The sequence below is a fragment of the Centruroides vittatus genome, unplaced genomic scaffold (assembly GCF_030686945.1).
Source record: "Centruroides vittatus isolate TY-2023 unplaced genomic scaffold, ASM3068694v2 contig_18, whole genome shotgun sequence".
Classification (NCBI taxonomy): Eukaryota; Metazoa; Arthropoda; class Arachnida; order Scorpiones; family Buthidae; genus Centruroides; species Centruroides vittatus.
Window position 1 is genome coordinate 133855 of NW_027121101.1, and position 14053 is coordinate 147907.

The window sequence follows — 14053 nt, forward strand, 5'->3', positions numbered from 1 at the left end:
GAACTGTGACAAAGGAAAAATGGAGAGACATGATGGACCTGCTAAAATTCATTCCTCCTGTTAAACACGATTACTATAAGAACTTGTCAACAAATCGAAATGACGAATCCTCGCATACAGCTGATGAAGAAGACATTATTTATAATATTGTTGAATCATCCCAAAGAATAATGCTGCTAACATAAAGCTGCTATGAATTAATTACAAAAATTATATTATAACCGAACTGCCAACATTCATTTTTATGGAAAAGCTGTGATAAAAATGTATAATAACTAACTTTTTCTGTAATAAAAAACTTAAAAATGTAAAGACTAAATTTAACTTTATTACTTTTTTCAGTTGCCAAATCGATTAACTCCACCAGTCACATAAAAACTGTAACATTACTGACGATTGTTTGTTGGCAATTCTTTCTTATTAATTTTATATACCGTTAGATGAAAGCTATATCTGCAATTATGCATTCTACATTATATATTTGAATTCATATTATCAGAGGAATTTTAAAAAACAATATACATTACATCATCGCGTTTCTCAACTTTTCATTTTATGGAGTTAATCGATGTGTGCACTGAGCGGCTCATATATCATAGTCAGAAAATGCATCCAGTAACTGCATTGGGAGCACATCTTGAACACCTTTTGTTTCATCATTTGTAAGTTTACTTTTCAAAAGTTCATTGATTGGAATGTCATCATCTGAATCGAACTATTCTCTATTAGTTTGTAGCCAGCAGTCAAAAACAATTTGTTATTGTTTGCATTGCATTGATACATTTTGCCATGCCATATTTATTGCATCAAGCAGATTTATAGAAAATGATTCTTCACTGTTATCTATACAAGTTACCATTTTTGAAAGGAGAATTTGCCAATAGCCACTCTTTAAGCTGTGTATAACCCCTTGATCTGAAGGCTGTAGTTTTAAGCTTGTACTGGGTGGCATGAACACTAGTGTAATGCAATGTAAATTCTTGATGTTGGGATGCGTTGGACAGTTTTCAATCAATAATAAAATTTTTATTTCTTTTTTCTCGTCCTGTTCTTGCAGTTCACCACAGAAAATGTCAGAAGTCATCCATGCTCCTTGATTAGATTTGTAGTTTACCAGTAGCCGTCGATTTTTGAAACATCTTGGATTTTTCAATTTACCGACAACTAACAATTTTTTCTTTTCCATTCCCACAAGATTTGCTGCCAGTAGAATAGTAATTCTTTCTTTAGATAATTTTCCTCCAGCACAGCTTTCTCCTTTGAATTTTAGCATCCTATTTGGTGTAAGCTGATAAAAAAGACTTGTTCCATCTGCGTTAAAGATATCTTGAAAATTTTCTCTACTTTTGGGCCACTTATTTTACAACCAGTCTTCTACCACATCCACGTTTACTGCAGTTGCTTCTCCAACAATTTTTCGGCTTCGAATACGATGTCTTTTTTTAAATCTTTCGATTCAACTTCTACTGCATTTAAACTCAGTACTCTTTTTCCAATTTGCTTCCTAACTCTTCTGCTTTTGACTGCAATATAGCACCACTAATAGTCGTGTTTTTAAATCTCTGTTGAGAAAATCATTTTAACAATACTTGATCTAATTCATCATGCACTGATTTTCTAAGCTTTTTAGCATTCGAATTAGCAAGTTTGAAACTCACTAGTATTTTGTCTTTTTCCTTCTAAATCATAGCAACTGTTGATTTTGTTATATTCATTTCTTTTCATAGTTAGCTTTGCTTTACACCACTTTCCAACCTTTTAATAATTTCATATTCAGTCTGTAACATAAATGACTTACATTTGTGTTTACACTGATTTGCACTTAGAGTTCTCATATTTCACAAGGATGTATGCACAGTACTTTGTGATTCCAACTTAGCGAATGGCAGTAGATGATATGCCGCTAGATTAAGTGCAGTCCATTATTCTTTATAACCAATGTCAGTAAATGGAATTTTTCTAACAAATAACAGCATAAATTTTAAATTTTGTGATAGTTTGGTTTTGAAATTCAAATTTGAAATACTGTATTTATTGTTGAAATTTTCTACTCAATTGAAAGCATACTTTCAATTTCCAAATGTTTAATGGGCAAGAAATTGAACAAAATCATTTAACCATTAATAACAGAACAGAAATAACATTTAATTTAAATTAATAATTTAAATTACAACACTAACAAATGAAAATCCTCAACAGTGTAAATTTCTAAGTTGGTAGATGAACCTAAGAAAATATCTTAGTGAAATAAGAAAACTAGTACGAAAAGAGTATAAAAATTTAAATATATGATTAAAAATTAGGTAAATAAATGTGTACATTGAAATTAATTACAAGTACAGTAGACTCCCCTTATAACATGGTAAATACATTCTGTGTTATATGAATCCGTGTTGTATGAGTTACTTAAATACATGAGCCAATCACAGCCCGGCACGTGTGCAGTTAGGGGCTATCGGTTGTTTGAAAAGTTTTTTTTTATTTTATTGTTCTATTTATTTATTTATTTTTCATTCTATTATTTATTCACACCAATAATTTTAAAAATTGTTCAGCATCTATTACATTATTATTTTTCATTAAAAATTCAATTTTTATGGAATAATCTAAACTTAACTCTTCTGATGAGCTTATGTCAATATGAAAACATTCAGAGTTATTTTCAGAAACTATAAGAATAAAATAAAATAAAATAGTAATTGTAATTAATACAGTTTTAATTTTAATGTTTGAAAAATTCCTAAAGTAATTATTCTATTTTACAACATATAAGATACACACCGTTCAGCATAAAATACAGGGGCTTTCAAAAAGGATGCTACCATTTTAAATTATTGTAGTGTACATTAAAACATTGGAAAACTGCTCAAGTTTTACATTTGCCCATTACAATTTCTCAATGTATGCACCTCATGTCATACAGCACATATCCAACCAGTACTCAAATTCTTCCTACACTTGCAACAGCATATCAGTTCTCACTTTCACAAAAGGTTTTCACTTTTTTACTTCCACTTTTGCCTTCTCTGTTGTAGAGCAACCATTTTCATTTATGTTGCTTCCTAAAAATAATAGACAACAAGACATTTGAATGCAGATGGCAAATAAAACTTAGACAGTTACTCTATTGATTGGTGTACATTGCATACTTCTCAGATAATAATATAATTACAGTAATTTAAAATGGTACCATTCATTTTGGAAGACCACATATTTAGGGGGGAAATATTTAATCACATGCCGTTGATACTTGACCCCAGATTTTTTTACTGTGTTCTGGTTTTAAAAAAATTAAATTAGAATGCAACTTTTATTTATTAGAGAAAAAGAGTAGTAGTTTAAAGAAGTTAAAATATACAATTAAAATATACAACATAAACTTATGCAATTGCTGCTTAGCTATAGTAATAATAATAATAATAACAACAACGACAATAACATTTTTATTCACTAGTTTGGCTAGGTAGAGGTTACCTATAGCTTATTGAATGCCTTTTGAGGAATTTGTTAGCTTGTGGGAGATTGCAACTTCATATTTTTTTTTTTATTACAAAAGTTGATTTTATATGCCATAAAATACATTACTCAAACTGTTACTAAAATATTTTTTATTTCGATTATTTTCATATAGTTTTTTATCACATTATTTATTATTATTATATATTGAAGAATACTGGAGAAATTTTAGCTTAGACCATTGACTCCCAAACTTTTTGATCCACTGCCTTTGTTCCATAAAGTTATACCCAATGCTTCCTAACCCATTTTCTCTTGTAGAAATTCAGACTATAGTTTTCCAATAATATCAGTGTTATTGATTTAATTTTAAATTCCAATTTCATATGGATTAGAAATATTGTTAAATGCATTCAGTCATAACTATGAGACAAATATGAATTTTCCATTGGTTTGTTACTAATCAATATATAGAAATGACCTTGTGTAATAAAGTAAATACCAGCTTCTAATGAATATGATTGAATGCATGTAACAGGATGTATAATCCACTATATAGACATGAAATTTGAATTTCAAATTCGATCAATAAGACTACTATATTTTTTCCAATAATCCTATGGAAAAAATCTATTAGATCTAAATTAGACAATTTTTAATAAAGAATTATTATTAAAAAAAATGAAGTTTTTTTTTAGTCCTAAACTGTTACATTCTGAAAAAATAATTTATAATATAATTATATGGGTTCTTTATTATCAGATATATAATTTATTTAGATTGTGTTTCTATTAAATTATATATAGATATAATTAATACAACTAATCAATATTCATTTCTTCAAAATATAGAAAATAATTATTATTGATGACTTATTATTAGTAAAATAATTTTTAGAAATTTGTTCTAATAAATTTATTAGCCTGTTCAGTTATTGTATGAAAATATAAGAATTTTCTTATAGATCATTCTTGGATTCAGAAAAAATTTAGTACTTTTGTATGAGTTAAAATTTAATAAAATAACAGATTAATATTTTTGATTTAATTTCTATAACATGTTTGCAGTTAAAAATGTCATATTATAATATATCTAAATTTCAAATTGTTACTAAATGCTTCTTATCTGAAATTTTGGGGTTTGTTTTATTTTATTAGAAAAATACTCATTCATCTTATTCTGAAATGGGTATGATATAGATGCTGAAAATGATTGAATCACCTTAACATAGTTCATACCTCAGAAGTATATTAATTGTCATACATGGAAAATGATGAATCATATTCTCTTAAGCAAATTGGAAATTCAGAGAATAACAATAATTGTATAAAGTATTATTCTAATTTCTAATGAAATAATTTTGAAGTGACTTTTTAATTTACCAGATTTAGAATTAATTTAGATTCACAGAAAAGAAATTTATTAATTTTCTAAGTGTTTCTATTTTTTTTTACAAGACTTCTTTCAAAGATAATATATAAAAATAAAAACAAATTTTTTTCATTGATTAATTATTACTAATAAATTAACATAGAATTTTTTGTTTAAATTTATTTTTATTCTAAATAAATTTCTCATATTTTGATGTGGTCTCTTTCATGAATAAATTAAAATAAGCAAAAAATGTTTAGGCATTTATGAATAAATTTTAATATGTTTCTGCAGATCTCACTTTTTGATAAGAGACTTTGCTATGCAATAAGGAATTACAGATTTCTAATAAATTACATAGAGAAAAGATTCTTTATTTAAAGAATCTTTTCTCTAAGTAATAAGCAATAGATTAAGAGTGTAAAGTGAATGAAAAAAGTTGTCAATTACTAAACAGCTGAAAACTATAATATTCCTCTTATTTATGTAGTTGTTAATTATAATAATAATAATAATAATAATAAAGTAAACATTTATAAAACTGAGTAAAAGTTTCTTCTTTCAATAGTTTGATTAGTGATATTTATCATGTTTTTCTTAATTATCTGCAATAAACAGAGATCAGGATTAAAACAATTCATTTTATTCTTCTATTTAACAAAGCATTTTGGATTGGTAAGTATTTTCCAATTCCTCTTCAGGCTCATTGCTTCATTGTCCAAGGTTGTTGGTTCAGTGTCCAATGTTGTTGCCTTGGACACTGAACCAACAACCTTGGACTTTTGCTACCTTTTGTGTGTTGTGCAGTGAAGCATTTATCTGTCATATTTAACAGCCTCTTCCAGGATCTCATTTGATATTTCAAAATTCACTAAAAGCAATAGTATGTTTTTTCATACATTACAATAGGGGAAAAAAGTGATCACGTGACATAGGTGTCGCGCATATCGATACGGTTGTAAACAAGCTGTTCCGTTCGAAGGATAGCTTACTTTATAATAAAGGAAGAACGAAAATATTTTTTAGGAAGGTTAACAACGGTACAATTAAAGGAAGAATTAAAAAAGTACAATGCCAAGTTAGCTGGTAGAAAAGCCGATTTAATAGAAAGGTAAGTTAAAATAATCTACATCTATATTTTTATCGTTAATTATTACATTTATAATTTCAAGTCATTATAACTATTACATGATAAGGTAACTTACCAGTAGATGAAAGTTTTAAGAATAAGATTTCACAAAATGCACATTTTTCGTCTATAAAAACATTTAAAGATCAGTAAAGTTCTCATTGATTTCTTTCACATTTGTCTAACCAATACATAAGGTCAAAACTTTAATTAAAATAAATTTTTTTTCCTTTGGAATATGGTCATGTACTGAGCCTGATATATTATAACCAATTTATATCAGTATCTGAAATGTTAACTGTATCAATAGGTTATCACTGTAATTTAGAACAACAATCAATACAAACAAAACTACTTTCTATGAAGTTCTAAGACAATATAAGAGATATATATCTTAATCTTTTACCAAGAGAAAACAATATTTGGAGTATTTAAAATAAATATAATCAAAATGTCTTTTTTATTGGTCACAAGTCATCTTGTTTCAATAATTTAATGCAATAAGACTAATTTCTTCACCAATAAACTTTTTGTACAAGTGAATTTTTGCCCATTTTCTTTTACTAAATCTGGCATACACTATATATATGCCATATTTAGGTGCTTGTCAATACTGTTTAGTTACCTTATACTGTTTATTTTTATATTATATGTAATATATTAAGGTAAGAATATAATATATAATAATAATTTTTGCCTTTCCTGTCAATGAGACAGAAAAAACTAAATAAAATATTGGTGATCATATCTTAACTAGTTATTAAACTTGTTTACAATAATTTTCAGGTTACTGGCATGAGAGGAATCAGGAAACTCATAATTTTTCTATATCCTGTGATAGCTCTCCTGAACTCAAACTTCCTGATTCATCTGAATATAAGGATCTCTCTCCAAGTTTACAAATACCAGTTTTGACTATAGAGACAATTGATGCCTACATGGAGATGTCAGATCAAAGAATGCCACTGTCTGCTGTGCAGATGTATTTTAATGAATTCTTATTAATAATAAGAGGAACAAAAGAGAAACGTTTTTTTATATTTTAAAGGTAATGTAAAATCTGAATTAATCAAGGGGAACAGATTTACACAGATTTAGTAATTACAGATGATGGGGTTATAGAAAATGTAATATGTGAATGTACAGCAGGTAAAGGGCCTAAAGCGTATTGCAAACATGTATGTGTAACACTATTGGCAATAGAAGAATATGGAAGAACAGGCACATATAAGTGTCACAAAACATGCACACAGGTTCTGCAAACATTCCATCAGCCTACCCGCCAACATAAAGGTTCCCCAGTTAAGGCTAGTGAGCTTCCATTTTATTTATTTAAGAAGAGAGGAATGAAAAGAAAATTATTGGAAGACATAAAATTTGACCCCAGACCATCTGGCAGTACAATCCCTGATTATACAAACTTTGTTATTAATTTGGCAATGAACATGCAAAGTGGTTGTGCAATACCGATATTGCAATTAAGGCAACCAGCAAACATGAGGGCTTTAGAATCAGATCATGATTATTGCAAAAGCACAATGTCTGAAATGTTTTTTAAGTGCTTTACATGTAACTGAAGCAAGTAGGGAGTACATAAAACATTTGGAAAAAGAGACCAGATTACAATGAAAAAGTGCAGTTTGGAAGAAGGAACATTTGTTGCATTTGACATCTTCAAACTTTGGAAAGGTTTGTAAATTAAAATCAACAGACAGAGTAAAATTGTGTGGCTCATTACTGTCAAGTAGGCCAATAAAAAGTAAGGCAATTTCTCACGGCTTAAGGTATGAAAAAGAAGCAATTGAAACATATTCTTTTGTAAATACTCCTGTGAAAGAATGTGGCATGTTTCTTCATTCAAAATACCCATTCTTAGCTGCAAGTCCAGATGGGCTAGTGGATGATGATAAAATATTAGAAGTTAAATGTCCTTACTCCAGTTTTAAACTTCCTGTGAATGTGCTAAAGATACCATATTTGGAATGTACTGATGACAAAATTACTTTAAAACGGAATCATGATTATTTTCATCAAATCCAAGGACAATTAGCAGTGACAGCTCATCTGTTTATTTACACAAAAAGTGACTTCAAAGTTTGTATCATTCCAAGAGATAATAAATTCATTGCAGACATGATTGAAACACTAATTATGTTTTTCCATGAGCATATTAAGCCAGTTCTTTTTTTAAAAAAAATGTTTTATAAACATTAAGTTTATAAAATAATTGAGCTAATTGTTATTTTACAATTTGAGTTTATGTAAAATTTTTCTAGATGGTGTATAGTGTGAATTTTTTTAAATAATAAAAAGAGATTTTGTTTTAAAGATTAAAATTCTTTTATTAGCTTACAAGTATTTATTCAACTATAGTACAAATTTTAAAACCACTATATTACTTTGAATTGAAGTTCCACAATGAAGACCTTACTGTGTATGATAGTATACATTCTTAATCTTAGAATTTATAAACAGACAAAAATTTAAAAATACTATAGATGGAAAACTTAAATTAGGCTAGGGTCTAGAATGGAAAAAAAATTATATACGGTATTAATAGAGAGCTAGACTAACAGTGAAACAAATTAAGAATCTCTGCCAACAATGCATGGTCTAAAATTGCATAACATAAAACATATAAATATAATTTCACTGCCAAGTTTCGTTACTGCCGGATGCATGTGTTGCCTCAAAATTTTATATGTACAGTACGTGAGTACGAGCCATTCCTATAATACGTTCAATATGTATTCTTTTACTAGATGTTTTTCTGTCTCGAGATGACAAACTGCTGCTCAGCTGTGCTTTTCCTCTCATAAAAGTGGGTATATTTACCACAACTTCTTTAGTAATTAGTTATTCCTGAATGTTAAAACCTCTATCAGCCATTACCCAGTCTTAAAATAATTATTGGATTTTCGTTTAAAGAATTAACAAATCGTACTTTAGAACCGACAACGTATCGCTTAGTCTGTTTACAACCTCGTCGATACTAGCGCCGCGTACGGAGTAGATTTCACTTTTTTCCCCTATTTCATAATTGACAAAGTTCCCCTATTTTCATTAGGGGTTTGAGATTGCAACAGTCTTCTCCAATAGAAGAGCTGGAGGGGAGCAGAAATTTCCACCATTGTTTATCACATGTTCAACATAATATGCATCAGTAAAAGGTCTACAGTGATCGCTCTATTATTTTTTTTGAAATAATTAGCTGGGGAGAGATTTCTGTTACTGCTGCATATATAAAAAGAAAATCAAAATGATGTTTCCTCCTACATTCATATTTTTGTAAAATTTAATTTGTAACTTCATTAGTTCTTAGTGTAAAAAATTAGCTTTTAAAAATATACAGTTTAAATAGATAACATGGGAAAAATGTAATAAAAGTTGATGATAAATGATGATAATAATGTCAATTTCTAAAAAAAGGAAAAAATTTTTGTTAAACTTAAGAATAAGTATACGTTGAAGGTAGTTTTAGTAATACAGTAAGACCCCACTTAACGCGGGGATACGTTCCTAGACAACAAAGTGCTAAATGAAACAGCATTAAATGAGGTCATTTTAACTCAGAGTAAATAGGGAAAAGGAAACACACGGCCAAAAATAAACAGATTTTACTTTAATTTTAAGTTTTTATATTAATTTGCATAATAATATATTTTAAATAACAAACACATGCATACAGAAATGTAAAGTTCATTTCTTGTCATGAAGGTTCTTACTTTTCTGAAATTCTTGTTTTTTGCAATAAAATTGTGAAGTTTCATTTGTCACTTTTTTCTTTCCTTAAGCAAATGTTGATAAAAGATCACATCCAAAATGCCTTGTCTTGCTTTTTCACTCCTTTCAAAATCTGGATCGTTTGCTACAATTTTATCAACAATTTTGGTTATTGTTACCAATCTTTTACTAAGGAAATCTGTAGAGAAATTCTTTGGGTTCTTCATTTTCAGAATCTCTATTTTCCAGTTCTACATGAATTCCTTGTTCTGCCAGTTCTTGAATGTCATTGTTGGTAAGGCTCTCACCAGAAACCTGCAGTAATTCCTCAATATTCTGCTCGTCTCCTAGTCCTGTCATATCGATTAGCTTGTCAATTTGGTCAACGATAGGCTCTTCTCATTGAGAATTTTTAGATACTTCCAGCCATACCTTCTTCCACCCTTCATTCATGCATTTATCAGTTAATTCTTGCCAAGTGAAGTTAATATTGCCTATGGCATCCCTGATGATATTTTTTCCAAAATTGTGCCAAACAAACATAGATTTAAGGAAAGTATACCACTACGACAAATTGCCACCTTTTGCTGATTGGTTTGTGTTCGGGAATATTTGTATTTTATACAAATCAATGAAATGCCATGTTGATTTGAGTCAGCGTAAATTTTGAGCTTTCTTTTAGCCCTCGAGCAGAGTGCGTTATATCAAATCAGTATTAATCGAGGAAGCACTAAACAAGGTCTTACTGTAGTTATATTATCTTTCAGAATAATCAATAAATTTAAATTATATTTTTGTTAGTTTTTTTTAATTTTATTGGTTAGGTTTTAAGATTTTAACATCATAAATAAAATTTTTTGTTCAAATTATAGAAATTAGCTGATTTAAATGTTGATTTTGGAAACTTTAATCATCTTTCTTGAAGACAATTATTATTCAATCCAATAATTAATTCAAAACTGAAAATAAATAACTATAAGCATGATTGTTGACAATACATGTTATATTGTGTCTAAATAAAAGACAGAGTTGATTATTCACAGAATAGTCTGCATGTTCAATACACTTTGCTATTTTTAATGGATTCTGCTTCTAGTTAATAGAATGAATCATATTATCTATTTTGATTCCAATTTACTTTCAGAATATAGAATATAGAACGTTTCATTGAGAAGATCTGTTAACTTTCTATTATGTAGAGCAGTAATGCTCAAACTATGGCTCCAGGCTAAATCCAGCCCTTGGTACATGTTAATCTTGCCTACAAATATATTTGATACATCATTTATAAATGTTAGAAATAGTTCTACTTTTTTGTGTATGCAATATACAAAATACTTATGACTTACACACAATTTGGCATACCACTCAAAAAGTTTGAGCACTACTGATCTAGAAGATATAGTGAGATCAAACATTTCTTATATATCAGTAATTACTATTAAAAGTGATTACTGATATATAACAAAAAATATTTTATGACTAATGTCATAAAATCATCACTTATTGATATCAACATTTATTTATATTATAGTTTCCCTGTTGTAAATAAAATATCTTAATGGCTTAATTACATTTTTATTATTTAAAACTATATAAAATTCTTATTTTCATAAAATTTTTATAGTTTTATAGACAAGAAATATCTTTAAAATCCTTTTATTCTTTACAGTTCTCTCTGATCATTAAAAATAATTAATATTTTTTATCGTTTTCTTTGGTATACTTATTTATAATTGATTTTTTACACATTGTAAAATATTTTTTTAATTCTTAAACAAATAAATCTGATTTTTAATTAACTTTACTGAGTCAAATAGAAATTCTTTAAAAACATGGATCTGTAGAAAATGAAACACAAAAAGCTACTTCCATTGAATAATTTTTGTATTATATTTATAACTATTATAAATGATTTAGATTTTAATATTTATTGTAAGATGAATAAAAGGTTACTTATAAATTTATTAATTTAACTAGCAAATATACTTCTCAGTATAAAGATTATTATTATATTTGAACTTTACAGACACAAACACCCCTGTATATATATACAGTCAAACCTGTTTTTGTGCGGTGGATAGGGACCGCATAAAAGAAAACGCATAAAAAAAATCGCACGAAACTTCACGAGTGGCTATAAAAGATAGTTTTCGCAACACAATTTAAAAAATATTTTTTTTATGCGGTGAATAGGGATCGCATAAAAAAAGTCTCGCGTAGAAAATAACTCAAAACCGTATGAAATAACTAGGAATTGCTTTTTTAACTCCTTGGGCGTTTTTCTGCAATCCCTAATGTGAAAAATAATCCTCTAAGAATTTTATTTTTTATATTAATTAATTATTTCCACTTAAATACGAATCTAACATTAAAAAGTTAAAAATAATCTTTAAAAAATGATTTTATTTGATAAATATAGCTGCAGGAAGTGTTATTTGATTTAACAAGGCGTGAAATTTCACACCTGCAGTCTAAAGCTGGAGGGGAGCTAACTTACCGCATCTGTTCAAATATAACATCCTATTTATGATTTTTATGCTATTAAAATAAGAGGGGACAGAAAAAAACGTATGAGAAAAAAATTTTACTGAATAAAAAATGAAAAAACCTGCTGATGTCATAGAAAACATCCAATAGAGTTTTAAAAAATTTTACAAGAGTCAATTATGTTCCAATTTGATTGAAATTTTCATATACCGCGCACAAAACAAATCGCACAAAAAAAGACTGCACAAAAACAGGTTTGACTGTATATAAAGTCTTCCATCTCAAGCTTTTAAAATTTATTCTGCTTATTGCAATAAACATGAGAATGTGGTAATTGTATGTATAAGTAGTGTAAATAATGGCAAATATTTTACCATGTACAACATACAACCGAAAATGCCCTCCTACTTCCTGAAGACACAAGTTGATGCATTTGCCCTTGTTTTGTGAGATACACTTCAAACCTTTCAGGAGTAATTAACCAAATTGCTTCTTTAATGCTGTATTTCAGTTAATCTAGTATAGGGATGGGCAATCCTTAGCATATGTACCAAATGTGGCATGCCTATGACTTCTTTCCACTATGCAACACTCACCTTAAAATTAAATATTCAACATCTTTTTACACATTTTTTTCTTGTTTTGTAAAGAATTTATAGGATTTCTTAAGTGTGTGTGTATATATATATATGGAGTTTTGATTATTTGAAAAGGTTTTCTCAATACTTAAAAGCATATCTACACAATCAAATTTCTTGCAAAAATTGAAAGCAAAAAAATTTTAAAACAGTGTTTTGTCTACATTATTATATAGTACTTTTGAGAATCAATAAATGAACATTATTTGACAAACATGTCTGCACCATACAATAGACACTTGCAGATGGCAATATTGGCTTCACTTCAGATTTTGTAGTTTAAATATGGTGCCAAGAAAATAGCAGGTTATGAGAAACAATACCGCTTGGTTTGATATACTGCTGATGTTGATGTTCCACTTTTTTCAGAGTTAGAAATTTTCAAACATTCAGTTGAATACAGAATTCTCAAAAAGTATTTTAATTTTTTCTTTTGATTATGTCATTGATGTCTTGTGAGAATGCTTATACCAATTGTGTGATCTATTCCATACATATATTTCTCTGGTAATCAGAAAACTTGTGTTTCAGATAATTGATACTCAGTTATAAACTTTTTCACATTCTTCTTCATCCAAACTGCATTTTGTCACATGATTAAAATGTTTTATCTTGATTGATTGGAGCTTTTAAGTTCTTGGATCTAGTAGAGCAGCATTCTACTTCAAAATTTTTGAATTCAAGAACTTTGAAAGAACAAATTATTTTGTCTACATTATCAATGACAGTAACTTGACTACAAGTTTTACATTCAAGAAATTTGGTCATGTAGACATGCCTTAGAAGACACCAAATAATATAATATGTTCCAAAAAATTTTGCTTTGCAAGTTAGCATTGTAAAGTTAGTGATTTTGGCATACAAACTTAAGAAGGTTCTCTCCCCTGGTCCATGTGAATTATTTCTGTATGCTCTGTTCTTCAATATATCCTACAGAGAGAAATCAAGAAATGTCATGTCTGAAAATCATGGTGGCCACAAATTTTGGGAAATTGTGTGGTCTCCAAAGGACCTCCACAGCACTGTCATCCCTGGTAATGTGGCACATAGAAACAATTTGTCAAAAATCAGCTAGCACATTAACTGCAACACCATGTTGCCACTATTCACACGCAATAATTTTTCAGCGTTTTAGTTCAGGAACTTTACAGACACCTTTTATTAACATTGTTTAAAAATTTAAATTACATTAATATATTAATAAATGTGAGTAAAAAGTGTTTTACACTTTGAATTTATTAATTTA

General features: G+C 28.3%; 1 protein-coding gene across 2 annotated transcripts in view; it reads left to right on the top strand.

Annotated features, from left to right (window-relative positions):
• The window catches only part of LOC136969520 (TOG array regulator of axonemal microtubules protein 1), a 102560-nt gene that overhangs the window by 56567 nt on the left and 31940 nt on the right, over window positions 1-14053 (top strand). The window lies entirely within an intron of this gene.